At 41.1% G+C, this 14518-nt stretch overlaps 1 protein-coding gene across 10 annotated transcripts in view; it reads left to right on the plus strand.

Moving 5' to 3' along the window:
• The window catches only part of LRRC4C (leucine rich repeat containing 4C), a 1047300-nt gene that overhangs the window by 884299 nt on the left and 148483 nt on the right, over positions 1 to 14518 (plus strand). For 2 of the 10 annotated variants that reach the window (XM_037522440.2, XM_054699261.1), the window contains exon 1: positions 1099 to 2322. The exons of 7 other annotated variants lie outside the window; for them this stretch is intronic. The gene's annotated coding sequence lies outside the window, so the exon portion shown is untranslated. Of the gene's footprint in view, positions 1 to 457; positions 2323 to 14518 lie in introns of those variants that run through there. One more of the 10 variants, XM_054699259.1, reaches the window with a different exon arrangement.

The following is a 14518-nucleotide window of genomic DNA, read 5'->3' on the forward strand; positions in this document are numbered from 1 at the left end:
AGTGTTAATCCTTACTTTGTCACCTGCCTACCTGACTAGGGGGGGTGGCCAGAGTCCCTTGCCTAACAATCTGAAAGCAACAGCTTGGTGTGCTTCGTGATATTTCTGAATCCTAGTGGTGACTTGATTTCAATGTCTTTCCCTTTGTAGCTTAAACTCCTCGCTTTCAGGATGAAAACAGGCAGGGTTTTAGAAAAAAAAAAATTGACAACTTCTCCCACACAACTCCTGAGTTTCTTCGCCTATTACTAACCCCCAAAGTGGGGGGTGGCTCCGAGGCGCAGCTGTTCTGGCTCTGCCCTCCAGGTGGCAGCGGTGCCACGCGCAGCGGCTCCAATCCGGTCTTCCCTGACTGCAAGTGTTAATGCAATTGACCAATCAGTGCCAGGATGATGGGAGGTAATTGGGTAATTGTATTTTACTGATCACAAGCAGAGAAAGGGAAAAGATAGGGGGAAAGAAAGAGGGGCAGAAGAGGGTAAGGGGACTGCAGACCGAGAGATTTGGGGAGGCAGGACCCTAACGTGGGCACGTGGGCTAAAAAGCCTAGACTGGCAGGACCTGCCTCCGGCACGGGGAGCGCATACATTTATTTGGGGTGAAGGCGGGGAAAGCGGAGCAGGAGGGGCAGGAAGAGAGTTCCAGCCGAAGTGGATGGAAGGGGACCCGGGCTGCTGCCGCGCAGGGAGCCGCGAGCCTGGGCGATGGCGCTAAGGACTGCGCGGAGCCGCTGCGCTCCCGGGGACGCGTCTCCTCGCCAAGGACCAGCCGGCGTCGCCAAGGTCTGCGCGGAGAGGAACCAACTTGTGGCTCTAAAATGTACCCGACGCAGCTGGGAATGAGATCAAAGCTGCGGTTTCCTTCGAGAAGGATGAGAGGAGCCAGCGATTAAGATTTTTTTTTTTTGCATTTTGCATTTTGCATTTTCTTTTCCGTTTGCTAATTATTATTTTTCGTTTATCTAACGCCCCGCCGGTTCCCCTCACCTCGCCTTCCCCTTTTGCAATAAAAGCCCAGTTTGAACTTATTTCGCCGAGGCGCCCCCGGATCCGCGACGCGCTGATGGAGCAGAGGGGGGCGCGGGGGCTGGCAGGGGCCACCGGCGAGGGACCGCGTCACGCGTCTCCCCCGTGATCCCCGGCCTTGCTCGCGGTGTTCTGCAACACCTGGAGGATCTGGACCGGGTGCTGGTGTGGGGGCGGGGACAGAGCAAAGGAAAGCCACCCCTAGCCTTAAAAAAAAAAAGTAGCGGGGGGTGGGTGGGAAAGGAATGGGTTTCTTCTTGACAGCTGACGGAGCCTTGAAATTTTCCTCCACTACCCCCGCCCCCGCCCCCCGCAATCCATTTAACGTGAGATTATGAAATTGCAGAGGCGGTAGAGGGAAGGAGACAGGATATAACAGGGAGTTTGGAGGGAGAGGGGAAGGTGGCTGGCCGGGTGGCTGAAATCAAAAATCCAATTGCGCACTGGGTTGTGATGAGAAATCTAATCAGATCTTTGGAGAAGGGGCCGGCCAGAAGGGTGGCGAGTGGGGGGAGTTGATCCCCAAATTCCTCGAAGGGGAGGGGGCCTGGGGAGAGGAATCCACGATGTAAAATGAGACTTTTTGGTTGGCGGTGGCGGTTGGGTGCCTGGCAGAAATGAAGGATGCGGGACGCAGCTCTCTCTTGGAATGGAACGCAGTGGATAAACTGATTGCTCAAGAAAGAAGAAGAAAGCTTTTTCCCGTGAGACCTGGATCTTAACACACATGTGTCTATGTGCATACAGGGAGAATTGAGGAATGAAATAAACCAGTGTCAGACCCGCGGGGGTTGGTGTGTTCTGACATAAATAAATAATAAAACAGCTGCCCCCCCCCTTCCCCAAAAGGATGATTGGAAATGGAGAGCGGAGGATCCACAAAGAAAAAAAGTATGTTCATTTTTCTCTAAGGGAGAAAGTAAGCCAAGGAGCTAATTTGTGGAATGAAAAGTTTGGGGCTTTTTTAGGAAAGTAAAGACCCGATACGGTGGTGTTTTCTTTTCTTTTTGAATTTCCCACAAGAGGAGAGGAAATTAATAATACATCTGCAAAGAAATTTCACAGAAGAAAAGTTGACCGCGGTAGAATGAGGCATTGATTGGGGCAAAGAAACCAGCAGAGCACAGTTGGATTTGTGCCTATGTTGACTAAAATTGACGGATAATTGCAGTTGGATTTGTCTTCATCAACCCCCCCCCTTTTTTTTTTTCTTTTTGATGTCAAGATCATGCGTGTTTGCTAGTTCTTAACCACCTGGATTCCCATCCGGATGTTGCTGTGATCAGTCTAAAATACAGTGAGTGATCCTTATTTTCTTATTTCTTGGTGGAGAAAATGCCCATGGTGTAAGCTTTCTTGGTCCCTGTACCCCCCTCACACCCCATTTATTTAATGTTTAAAGATCTGGCTGTTGGGGGCCAGGAAATAAGGAAGAGGGTGGCCCACGCATTTGCTCCATCAGTCTGTGCTCACTGATAAGCTGGTTTGCTATCATGATGCAGGTTGTCTGCATCCTGAGCAAATGCCTTTGCAAATGTTCACCAGGGGAGAAAAAAAAAATCTCCCCAAGAAAGCTGCTGCAGTGTGGGGTGCTGTGCTGTGTGATTGACACTCTCGAATGCATTTAAGTTGCATGGCAGCCTGGAGTGAGATGCCAACATGTTTAGCCATTGGAAATCGAAGGGACCCACTTTAAATTTCATTATCTAACCTGACACTGCAGATCAACAGAATGTATTAACACCAAAATATGATAATAACCAAGCAGATGAAGGATGGCTTCTGGCTGGTGGGTGGATGGAGGGAGGGAGAGTGGATATGAGGGAGGAAGTGGTGGAGAGAGGTGGCTGCACTTTCCCCAGACTCTGGGGCTTACACATGCTTAAGTGTGGTCTTCAGATTCTCTAGAGTCTCACCTGTGCTAAGGCAAGGCGGGCCTTCTGCTCTTCCACCCCACTGCCTTCTAACTCCCCACTTTGGTGGATAACAGAAAGGCCATACAGAGATTATAGATGGGCATTTGACTTGGATTTTGCCGGAAACCTTCCCAGCATCACCAGGTCAGGGCTTTTGAGAAAAAAGACAGAAATCTAGTGTCCTGTGGTAACTTAGATAAAGGGGCTGAAGAAAAGGTCTGTGTGTTGAGTACCAATACTTGTCTGTGCAAGTTTTAAGGACAAGAAGTCAGTATTAAAAAGAGAGAGAGAGAGAGAGAGAGAGAGAGAGAGAGGGCTGAAAGATTTAGCATCCCAGGGACTATGGGATGTTTCTTTCCTTCCCCATAAATGCCTGGGTCATGGAGCTGGCTTTTTACTTCTTTTACAACAAAACTCCTCCTCTTCACCCTTCTGTATTCCTCTCTGGGGCCTTCCATCAGAATCATAGACTCATATAACTTTAGAGTCAGATGACTCCTCAGAGATCTGATGCCAATAAAAAAGGAAACTGAGGCCTAGAAAAGCTGTAACTCTTGGGTTAATGGCTGAGTGGTAGGAGACAGGTGCCTCACGAAAGCCTTACAACAGGGGACAGAAAGCAGTTTGGGATCAACCTGGACAGGAATAGACCGCACATGCTGTGGCTACTTCAATGCCCACTGCTGTTTTATCTAGAAGGGTCAAAGGAAGCCGGTTGTCCTGAGGGCTTGAAATAAACTAACATTCTGGACCTCGAGGGTATCCCATCTCCAACATTCATAACCTGTTTTTTTTTTTTTCCTTTCTTTTCTTTAATAGCAGAGCTCAGATAACCCTAGTTTTAATACTATTAAAAAATAATAAGATCCACAACCCTAGCATATCCCAAAGGAGCTGAAAGGCGGTCTCTAGGGTCCCTTCTTGGCGTTGGGCCGCTTTTACTGCAGTGAGTGGTGGTCCCTAGAGAGTCATTAAGGATCAGTAGAGTTAGATTTATAGTAGAGAGGTGATAATAGAAGCCAGAAACACACTGCTAAAAGCTTCTGAGTCTGTTCTTTCACTCACATCATCTATTCTTATCCTTTTCATTACTCCTTAACTAAACTAGCCCACAGCTGAGCTCTTCTCTAATTTATTTTTCTGGACACATGTTTCCTGTTGGGACACAGATCAGGCAGTAAATTTACCAACCTATGAAAATAACCATGGGGGGGGGGTGCTCCCCTCCCCCACCCCCTCCCCTGAGCTCCAAGCATGCAGCTGCCTATCTTATAAATCTCTGCCATTTGTTTGCTTGTTTGTTTTGCTTTGAGTGACCACAGTGAAATCAACACTTGTGGTCATAAATTGACTCAAGGTATGTTAACTTCCTGCTCAGTTGCAACTTAGCACCACTGACAAGGAAAAAGGAAAAATGTGCTGGGAAGATTTTGACTGCAGAGTTCAAGGCCAGGCTTCCCGTGGGAAACCGGACTTTGCCATCATCTTGGCTCTGCAAATCAGGGAAGGTTGTTTTTTTTTTTTTTTTTTTTTTTATGACATCAAAATCCCTTCACTGCTCCTCCAATTAGACCTCCAAGTGCATTCCCCTCTTTCACATGGCCACCTCTCTCTGTGTGCCATGCACATACCTGCAAACTTTCCTGGAGAAAGGAATGCAGGGAAGGGTGGTGGAGGGGTGGGGGTTGGAAGTTGTTAGAAATTGTGGGTTGAAGTGTGTCCTCCCATCTAGCTCCACTTAAGTGGATTCTTTAGATCTGGAGGTGACTGAGCATCTCAGGATGACATTGCCTTGCTGGCTGGTGAATGACTTCACTAGCCTCAGAGGGTCCTACAGCTCAGCTGGGCTCAGCTCTTGGGTTTGGCAGTCAGAGCTGGAATGTTAGGGTACTTGTTCATTGAGCTGATGGAAGAATTATGGGGACCTTGGTGGATTTAGAAACCTACCTTTTGTGTTGATTTAGGTCTGAGATTAGTGCCTACTGTGTAGCCTTTTGAGTAGGTAGTATTTGTATTTGTATTTGTATTCTGAGATTCCGCTGAGAACTGAATGTCCAGAAAAAGTTACTGGCTTTATAGGTTTTGAAGTTACTTTTTCAAATATCTTCCTCCTTTTCTTTGCTCGTGGTACCTTTTTGGACAATGTTTTTAAAACATCACCCTCGATTTTCTCATCTGTGAGATGGAATAGCAATGTCTGATTTGTTGAATAGTTTTGTGAAATGTTAATGCAAAGTTCCAAGCATCAGAGACTCTGTTCGGATGGCTGCCTGTGTGGTTATTCTCAAATCAATTTGGATTAACCTTGGGGATGAATACAAGCTGGTCAAGCACTTTAACAATTCCAGTGGTTACACTTGAGAACTAGGGAATGTGCAATTACTCTGGCGGGAGTTGCCAAATTCTTCTTTGGAAGACTCATCAGGACAGATTGGCTACAACTATCATTTTAGATACAAAAAGCTGCTTCAAACTGCAAACTGAAAATGTTTTTCTCCTTAAAGTATAGAAAAATAAGTCTCAGCAAAAATATACTTAAATGAGATTTTAGGGGGAAATAATGCTGTTTTTATGATATGTGCACTTTAGGTCTAAAAATTGCAGAAGATAGCTCTTGCATACTGTGTGTATCATTTTTGCTACACGTTACATTGTCTGTACCTGAAATGCAAAAATAATGACAGATTTTCAGACAATGATTTAATTTAAATATGATGGTGTAAAATGCTATTTCTAATATTAAGGCCCCCAAATCCATAATTTGGATTCAGAGTCTTACTAGCTATAAGGAGTCCTATGTTAGTTAAATATTTTCACTTTGTAGACAAGCCCAATAGTGTGTGTGAGTGGGCTCAAGAAGATTTTGTGTAGAAATAGACAGCTTACTATTTGCATTTAATTCTTTCAACACCAAGTTGTCAGTGGTTTTCTGAAGCTGTCAGTCATACTCATGCTTATAATTTCCTTCTCTACCATAGCAGTCCTGTTTTCTGACCATTTTTTCAGTTTCTTTTGAGGGAAAAGAGTCCTACTGTTTAATGACTGTTAGTTTGATGTCTTATATATGGATGATAATCAAATAGTCCAGGTGAGGAGATGTTCATTGGATGTTCATAGTCTTTCAATTAGGAAAACAATTTGAATCTGTCTTAACTTTGGAAAAGCATCCTAAAGTTAACCATTTTCACTGATCTTAAGAAGAGCTGGCTGGAAATCAGCTATGGAAGCTCTTGCTACTTCATACATTTTACTTTTTTTTGTGTTTCTTAAGGTTGACTAAGAAATTCAATAAACTTGGACTCTGGCATCTTAGGTGAATTTGAATACTCAGCTTTCCACCTGACCACGTGTATTACATGCACCATTTAACCCCTCTGAGCTTGTTTGCTTATCTGTTAGAGGTAATAACAACCACATGGGACTGACTGCTGGTGAGGAAAAATCCGATTGCATATGTCATGCACAGCAGGCTTTCAACAAATGCACATTTAAATTGAGCATCTCTGATTTTAGTTTAGGGATTGCAGTATGTAAAAAACAGATAAGGTCTTGTCTGTGGGAAGCTGCTGATATCAATTCATTTTAGTATAGATAAAAAAGAAGAAATATATAGACAAGATTAAGTTGGAGTAACATAGACACAACTATTTTTGTAATGTCCTACTCTTTTAAAAGATATTTGGAAGTATCTCAGTGAATGTCATTCCTCCAGGAAAAATTGAAACCTACTTTGTGATTTGTGGCTAATATCATCTGTCCATGTAAACTTTCATTGCATTGTGAAGTATTTTATAATTCAGACATAAAGGAATAATGATTTATAAATAGTGTCTTTGAAAACCTTCCAAGGGGATCGAGAGTGTGTTGGATCTTTCTTTTCTTCAAAATGATTTCTCTGGAGAAATATAAATTGGACAGTTGAAATTTGATTAGGCAGATTTTGAGATTTTGTGGCTGAAATGGTGTTCTTGTAAGAGTCTCTGAGGGCAAGGATTTTATTTGTTCTCTGACATGTCCTCAGCAGCTGATAAGAGAATCTGACAAATATGTGCGTGAAATAGATATTCCTTGATTAAGTAATTGAACTTAAAGAGTCATACCCTGCAAAGACGGAAATGCATGTACATACCCTCAGGTATCTACACAAGCTTAATGACAAATGCCACTGTCTCTCTCTCTCTCTCTCTCTCTCTCTCTCTCTCTCTCTCTCTCTCTCTCTCGCTCTCTCTCTCACACACACACACACACACACACACACACACTCTCATTCACTAAGAATTAAAAGAGTGGTTTCCTTACCCTGGGAAAACTGAGCTCTGAGAGTTTGGTGGTACAGTATATTTTTCTTGTGTGGTGTTGTCAGTAATGAACTATAATTTGTACAATTTACCTTACCTCTTTTTGGTCAACCTTAAATGCATTCTCTTTTCTTATATAAAGGTAAAAACTAAGATTCCTTCAAGCACTAATATTTTAGAATTTGGAATTCATAATTGACTATCTGGGAATTCAAGATTATTAGGCATTAAAAATATATAATCTCTGACTAGATACAGATACTAATCAAGATATAAGTGTTAAAATGTGGAGGGAAATATCACAGTATTCTGAAAGGCAGAATTAGTGTTACAATGGCAAATAGGCTGAATAAAATGGTGAAAGAAATCTCTAGAGGATTTGTAGGAGAAACACAATGAAATCGGGGCCAGATAAACATTGTATTCAACTTTGTTCCACCACCTGTTATCTAGGGATCCTAAATAGACCTATTAATTTTGTTATTCCTTAGTTTCCTTAATTATAGAAAGTAGATTTTTTTCTTGAAGTTATTTTGGGAGCATAAACTAAGATGTCTAAGTGTCCCATGATTAGTACAAAATAAATGCTAACTCACTGTTTTTCCATTGAAATCTTTGGTTATTTTCCATAGAAATGTAAACATTTCATTGAAAGCCAGTGGAGTTTGGCTTTACATTTGCTCAGTATGTAAATGAAGATATTTTGCCAACTTTGCCATCCAAACTGGTAATATTGTTTTTGATTATGTTTTTCAATGTCAGATTTAAAATGAAGTCTAAAATTGATGAAATACTTATACAAAATTAATGGGCATTTGTTTCAACATTGACATAAGCCCATATCAGATTTCTACAACTATGAAAGCTTTGGACATTTATGGAATGTATGCTCATACCTTTGTAACATTAGTAACCACTGGTTATTGAGTATGTGGTATACTTGAAACTACGTTAAAAATGTAATGTATGTTTATCTCTTTAATTTCTCTTAGGGAATTGAAACGCAAACAGGCTAAGTTATGTGCCTGAGATATATAGCATCTAAGTGGTAGAGCTGGCTGTAGAAATGACATCTAGAACCTGTTTTCAGAATCAGGAAATTCAGATTGTTGGCTTGGTAACAAATGTGGGAGCTCACTGTCTTCTAACCTGGCACTCAATATGAATATTTTCACTGTCATTGAGATGCCTGCAGTTTCACTTTCCTCTGTTTTCTGAAAGGAAATTTGTAACCAGATGCTTAGGGCAAATATATCTTGCTTGTTTTTGTGAGTGTCCCCAAGTGAAGAAGGGACAACTTCTAAGAAAGACTTAGAAATAACTGCCCTGACTCAGCATAACTAAGCAACTGAAAAGCTTTTCAAAGTGTTTGGAGATTATCAGGAAATTCACAATTGTATGAGAAATCAGGTCAGTGCTAATAAATATGGCCTTTGGTTATAATATCCTGCAGACTAAATGGGACCTCAATTGTGGGTACACATCTCTCATCCCAGTCCTCATTATATTTGATCTCTATTATACTTGATTCCATTGCCAACCGCTGGCTTTCTGAAACTCTTCTCAAGGTTGGACTCACTACTCTTTCCTTAAATTTCCAGGAAGCCTTTCCTCCCTCCTCCCCCTCTTGGAATCTGTCCAGTTTGCAGCCTCTGCATTGAAGAGAGATGTCAGTTGCTGATTTTGAAAGATGACACAGATCCTTGCTCTCCTTCAACCACTTTGTGTATTTTAAAGACTCCTTATGCTCCATAGCAAACAAAATCCATTCATCTGGTCTCCTGCAGGAATGTAAAACACCAGCTCTAGCTGATTGTTTTCTCTTGGGGATCCTCTAAGTTTTCATTTTTGAAGGATGTCAATATCTCTTTAACCACCTCATATCTATCATTCATCAAATCACTCATCAGTTTACTCTCTATCTTAAACAGATTTTTTTGTCCATCAGTCTAGATTCCGTTATTTTGCCTCTAGATATCTTTCTAACTAGTCTTTGATGATGTTGGCTTTTCTTCCATGTAACCCATTATTCATTCTTTATTCAGAAGGACTATCCCAAAAAATAAAGCTGAACATCCCCTGCACTATGGTCTATGACCATATTTGCAGAATAAAATCCAGATGCTTCCATTGGTACTATTAGGTCTTCTTCAACTATGTGCTCCTTCCTTTGTCTGCCTGCCATAGTAAACATTTCATTTCTCTGGAGATAGCCTGGGCTAAATTGGCTCAGATTTTGTGAGAGCTCTCTATTTCTCTAGCACCTTTCATTCATAGTCCAATCTCATAGCTAGTTACCTACCCTGGGAAATTCTTTCCCTGCTCCTTTAGACCCACTGAGTCTCTTGCTCAACAACTGTACAACCACTTTGTTCATAGATCTGTGATGGTTCTTATCATTGTTATTGCATTTTCATTACTTGGCTAACAACTGCGAGATTGTGACTTCTTTTAGCATATGGACCTCATCTTACTCATTTGTCATCTCCCACAGAACTCCTGTCACATAGCTCACAGGAGTTCTCAATATATTTTTGGGAGAACCAAGAAATCAGTGGACTGACCTAACATATCTTTAGAGTAAAGCAGTTTCTTGCATTCAGTTTATCATGTAACTCATTATTTTCTCAATAGTTTTGCCATTAAGATCACCTCTTATTCTTTTTCCTCTAGGGACCCATGTCTCAAACTACTTTGCCCAATAAATGCATTACAATCTATTCCTCAAGTTTTCCAAATTGATAATCTTCCAGTCATCACCCATGAAATACTCTGGTTGAATAATGTTACCATGAGTTGATATAAACTGAGCCCAATGAAAAAGTGACCTTATGTGAGTACATACATGATTTCTAGTCAGCTACCTTTGAGGATCCCAGGTTATAAACTAAGGATAATTTTAGGCTCCAATTTATAGCTGCTTATAGACTCACTGCAGATTTTGCAATATATGCTCTTTAAATAGATGGTTCACAAAGAGCATAGTTCACAAAAATGAAGGTGCCCTTGGAGCTGTGTATAACACAAGTTGCACTGCTGTATGCTATGGGCTTGCCTACTCATCAGTGATTATTGGAAAGAGACTTGATCTTTAAGTTTGAGTGATACCCAATATGGACTCATACAATAAAAAAAATGAAAAAAAAATCCCCTCTTAGGAAAAATTTCTAGATTTAAAAATGTGGTGAGCAACAGTCACTTTTCACATGTAAAGACCTGCCTATGTGGGAACCAGGAAGACATTCTCGGGAGAGACTCTGAGTCCATGCTTCCCAAGATACTTCTTCCTTTTTCCCATAAAAAGACTTAGATTAGATGCTAGATTAGACTCTAGATGCTTCCCAAGATACTTCTTCCTTTTTTCCCATAAGAAGACTATAGATTAGATGGAAGAAAGTGTTAAATGGTAGGACAGTAATTCTGATTTAATTTTGTTCTTTAATCTGTGAACATCCAGGGCCTCCCCTGGTGGTGCAGCGGTTGAGCGCTGGGCTGTGAGGCTGCCTGCAGCCTCTGCAGCGCTGGTTTTTTCCCTGACCACCGGGCGAGGGTCCCACAAAAAAAAAAAAAAAAAAAAAAAAAAAATCCGTGAACATCCAAGTCTTGAATATATGAATGAGAATATTCATTTTTCTTGTAGCCTTTTTAAAGTTTAAAGTTTTCCTTCTAATTTAACATTATTTCTTCCAGCTTAGAAATTACTGTTACTAATAATAACAGGAAATAAGAGAGCAGTCATAGTAATGTTTCACAGTGCTTTTTTAATCTAACTATATCTTTTTGGATTCTCTCAACAACATTTTAGTTCCCAAAATTCCAAAGCAATGTTCCCTGACTACTGCATCTCTTTTTCTAAAGCATCAGGGGTTGTGGAGATTTGCAAGAGAAGGTTAGCACTAAGTTTGGCCTCTTGCTCTCCACAAATGCTGAGACAGCATCGTTTTCTTGGGAAAGTTTTGTTTGTTATACCTTACCAATTTTGACCAAGTCACTGTAGAGACTATAGGAGAATTTAGCCATCTGATTCTATTTCTTCATTGCTAAGGTAGATATCTGAAATTGGGAATAAATTTCACAGATTGAAAATGAGTAAGGTCTTTTTCTTGTGATTAGTAATACTGCACCCTAGTTATTGAAATCATCTGTTATTATAAATGTGTTCCTACCTCGAACGAGGTGATTGACTTGTGATGCTTTAATAGATATCCCATTGTCCATGAATTTTTTTTCTGAATCTAAGAAACAGCATATTACTGAGGAACTTATTCTCAAGACAACAGACATGTTTTATTTAAACTAATGACTTTGTAATGATAGTGGGAATTTAAGTAACTAAGTACAAGTATGGTGTTTTTTTTTTTTTTTAAGATACATGGCATTTGAAAATGTAAAGACACACCTCTCTGGAATGGTTTATTTTTGAATCTGAGCCAGATCTCAGCATGAGCTGATTTTTATAACCTTGAGTTTGTGTGTGTGTGTGAGAGAGAGAGAGAGAAAGAGAGAGAGAGAGAAAGAGAGAGAGAGAGAGAGAGAAAGAGAGAGAGAGAGATTGATCTGGACAGAAAGAATACTGATGACTTAGCTGATCTCCAGAGACAGTCACCTTGACAGGGACCAGAGAACTTGATGCATTGGTGAATGAAATCAAATGTGTTTGGGGAATGATCCAGGAGACTCCAATTTCTAACTGAAAAGGCAGAAAGTCAGAAGCCACCCTAAAAGAGTTAACATCTACAGGGTGGTTCAGGAAGGCAAGAATGGAACTATGAAGGCTTTCTCTGTATTGTTTGAACGTTGCCATGGCAATAGTTTCCAGCAGAAGTTACATGTTTTTCAATTCCCCAAAGCTGCAAGCAGCCTTGCCTTCTCCTTCATACCCTCCCTCCTTATCTCCCACAGTCCCAGTCCTTATCTCCTTGTCCTTCCCTACCTTCCTCTGTCCTTTCTTTTGTTCTCACTTCCTCAACTCTTTCCTCCTTAGCAACAGAAATACCCAACCCCACAATGTTGCTTTTAGGCAGAACGTTGAGTCAAACATATAGCCTCCTATCCCTGTGTCTGTTTTCCCCGTCTGTTTACATATTAAAGATCTAATTAGATGGAAGCTGTGGATAGAAGCAGGGTTGGGGGTTTCCCTTGTTGGTAGGACATAGAACATATTATAATGGTTGGTGTTGTGGTGATATGTTAATTGGATCGCTCCAGGCAAGTGCAGAGCAGCAGTCTCTGACAATTAGAAAGAACAATGACTTTACTATGAAGGAGCTCACTCTCTTAACTAGTGGAAGGATTAGCATGCATTGCAGGTCTCTGGAAGGTTCCTGTAGACCCCAAGAGAGATCTGCAGTTGGAAATGCCTCCTGCCTCTTTAAAACTAAGCCTCTACTCTCCTTTAGCTTATTTTACTGCCAGAGAAAAAAGAAGCAAGGAGACAGGAAAGGTCTAGTTTAGTGGGTGCTGGCAGACCCTGTTGCAGACATGGGTCCTAGGATATATTGTAAGGACTTTAGGAAGAAATCTCTGCCTGCTTAATGCACGTGGCCAGTGAATTGTGAAATGGGTCTCATTAGAGCCTTTCATATCCCGGCATGTGCCAAAGTGCTTCGCAGGCACCGCGCCATCACTTCAGGTCCAACCCTGCTGCTGTTCGTTGCAGCCAAGAAGGGACAGAGGCTCTGTCTGTATTCAAGCCTCCAGTCCCATCCCTCTCTGTCTACTGTTCATTGTAAGGCGCCTCTGGGCCTTTCAGTCCAGCCAGGGAGGAGGCTTAACACATCCCCTAGGTGTTTGTAAAGAGGAAAGATGAAGGATTTTGAGCACCTCTGATAGGTTTGAGGCAGCTCGTGGGTGCTAATACCCAGGGTTCCCTCTCTTTTTTGCCAGTACTGGCATCAAAGACCTCCCTAGACTTCCCTGCTAATATGCCCAGACACCCACCGGAAAGAGAGGATGGGTAATTAGGGCCAAGTCAGTCATCAGAGACTTTTGTGTTATAAGACACATAGGAACACTTGGCTTTTTCTTGGCTTCTTATACTAGAGATTTTAGAGTCAGATTCTGTCTCCCAAAGCCCAGCCCATCAGTGATACTAACAGGTGCTGGATGCTGAGAGCTAACAATATGTCAGGTGCTGTTCCTGCTACTTCTTTAGACTATGTGATGATTCTACAGGGCTGGTGACTTAGAAGTCAGGTTGACCTGACACCTGTCACTTCTTAGAGCTTTGACTTTGGCAGCTTTGTTATCCTTTTGAAACTCTTTTTCTCATTGCAGCTTGGGGAAAAATATAGTGCAGGGTTGTGGTAAATTATTGAAATAATGCATATGAAGCTTTTAACAAAATATACTTGGAAAAAACTCAAGCTGTTATTTGTAAAAATACAAGAGGCATTTTCATGCCATGATATTATAAAATAATCACCAGGCATGCACAAAGTTAACAATCATTAAAAGCAAACTTTTAAAGCAAGAGAGAATGGAATATAAGTATCTTCTGACTTTGAAATAGTGAAATTAGTGATACTTTAGGCTTAAATCTACAGTTTGGAAAACAAAATATATAGGATCTTTGAAATAAAGCTTCATTGTACTTATTCTGGAGAGATGATTTTCCTCCATCCATTTTAGGGTATTCTTATGGGAGTGCTTTCTTGGGACTTGAATCATTGTAACACCTAAGACTGGGAATAAGAGGAAAAAAATCTAAGTAGATATTAAAGAGAGCGAGAGAAAGAGAATGAGAGGTTTACATACACTTGAGAAGTCCTGTAGAACTTGGAGTTCAAGTATGGTTTGATCCAGATGTTAATGCCATAGAAACTATTGCTCTATTTTATCTGTAATTCTTTTGGCTCAGCCCACTCACAAGGGCCATTTTCATTCCCAGAGTGTTGTTGTATATGCCCTCACCCATCCACCAAAGATTTACACTCCACTGTGTTTCAATATACTCAGAAGGCAACCTAATATCTAAGCTGACCAGACTAGCTTAGCTCCTCTGCCTACTCATAGATCAATCACTGGCTTCAAGGGAATAGAGTTGATGGTCAAATACATCCCCAATGGAATTTGGGGTCTATTGAGAAATGTGGAATTAGGTGCTGAAGAGATAACTCATTCTCTCCACTCTATATTTATTTGTCATTAGGTTTTGCCTTATAATTTGCTGCAAGGATTAATTTTGTCCGTACTTCTCAGTAATTCTAACATGTACACAGATATTGAAGTCTTAATGATCATCTAAGTTATCTTCTTCTTCCTGCAAATCATTTGGCTG

This window comes from Talpa occidentalis, unplaced genomic scaffold, assembly GCF_014898055.3.
Source record: "Talpa occidentalis isolate TD23 unplaced genomic scaffold, MPIMG_talOcc4v2.1 talOcc4.3, whole genome shotgun sequence".
NCBI classification, from domain to species: Eukaryota; Metazoa; Chordata; class Mammalia; order Eulipotyphla; family Talpidae; genus Talpa; species Talpa occidentalis.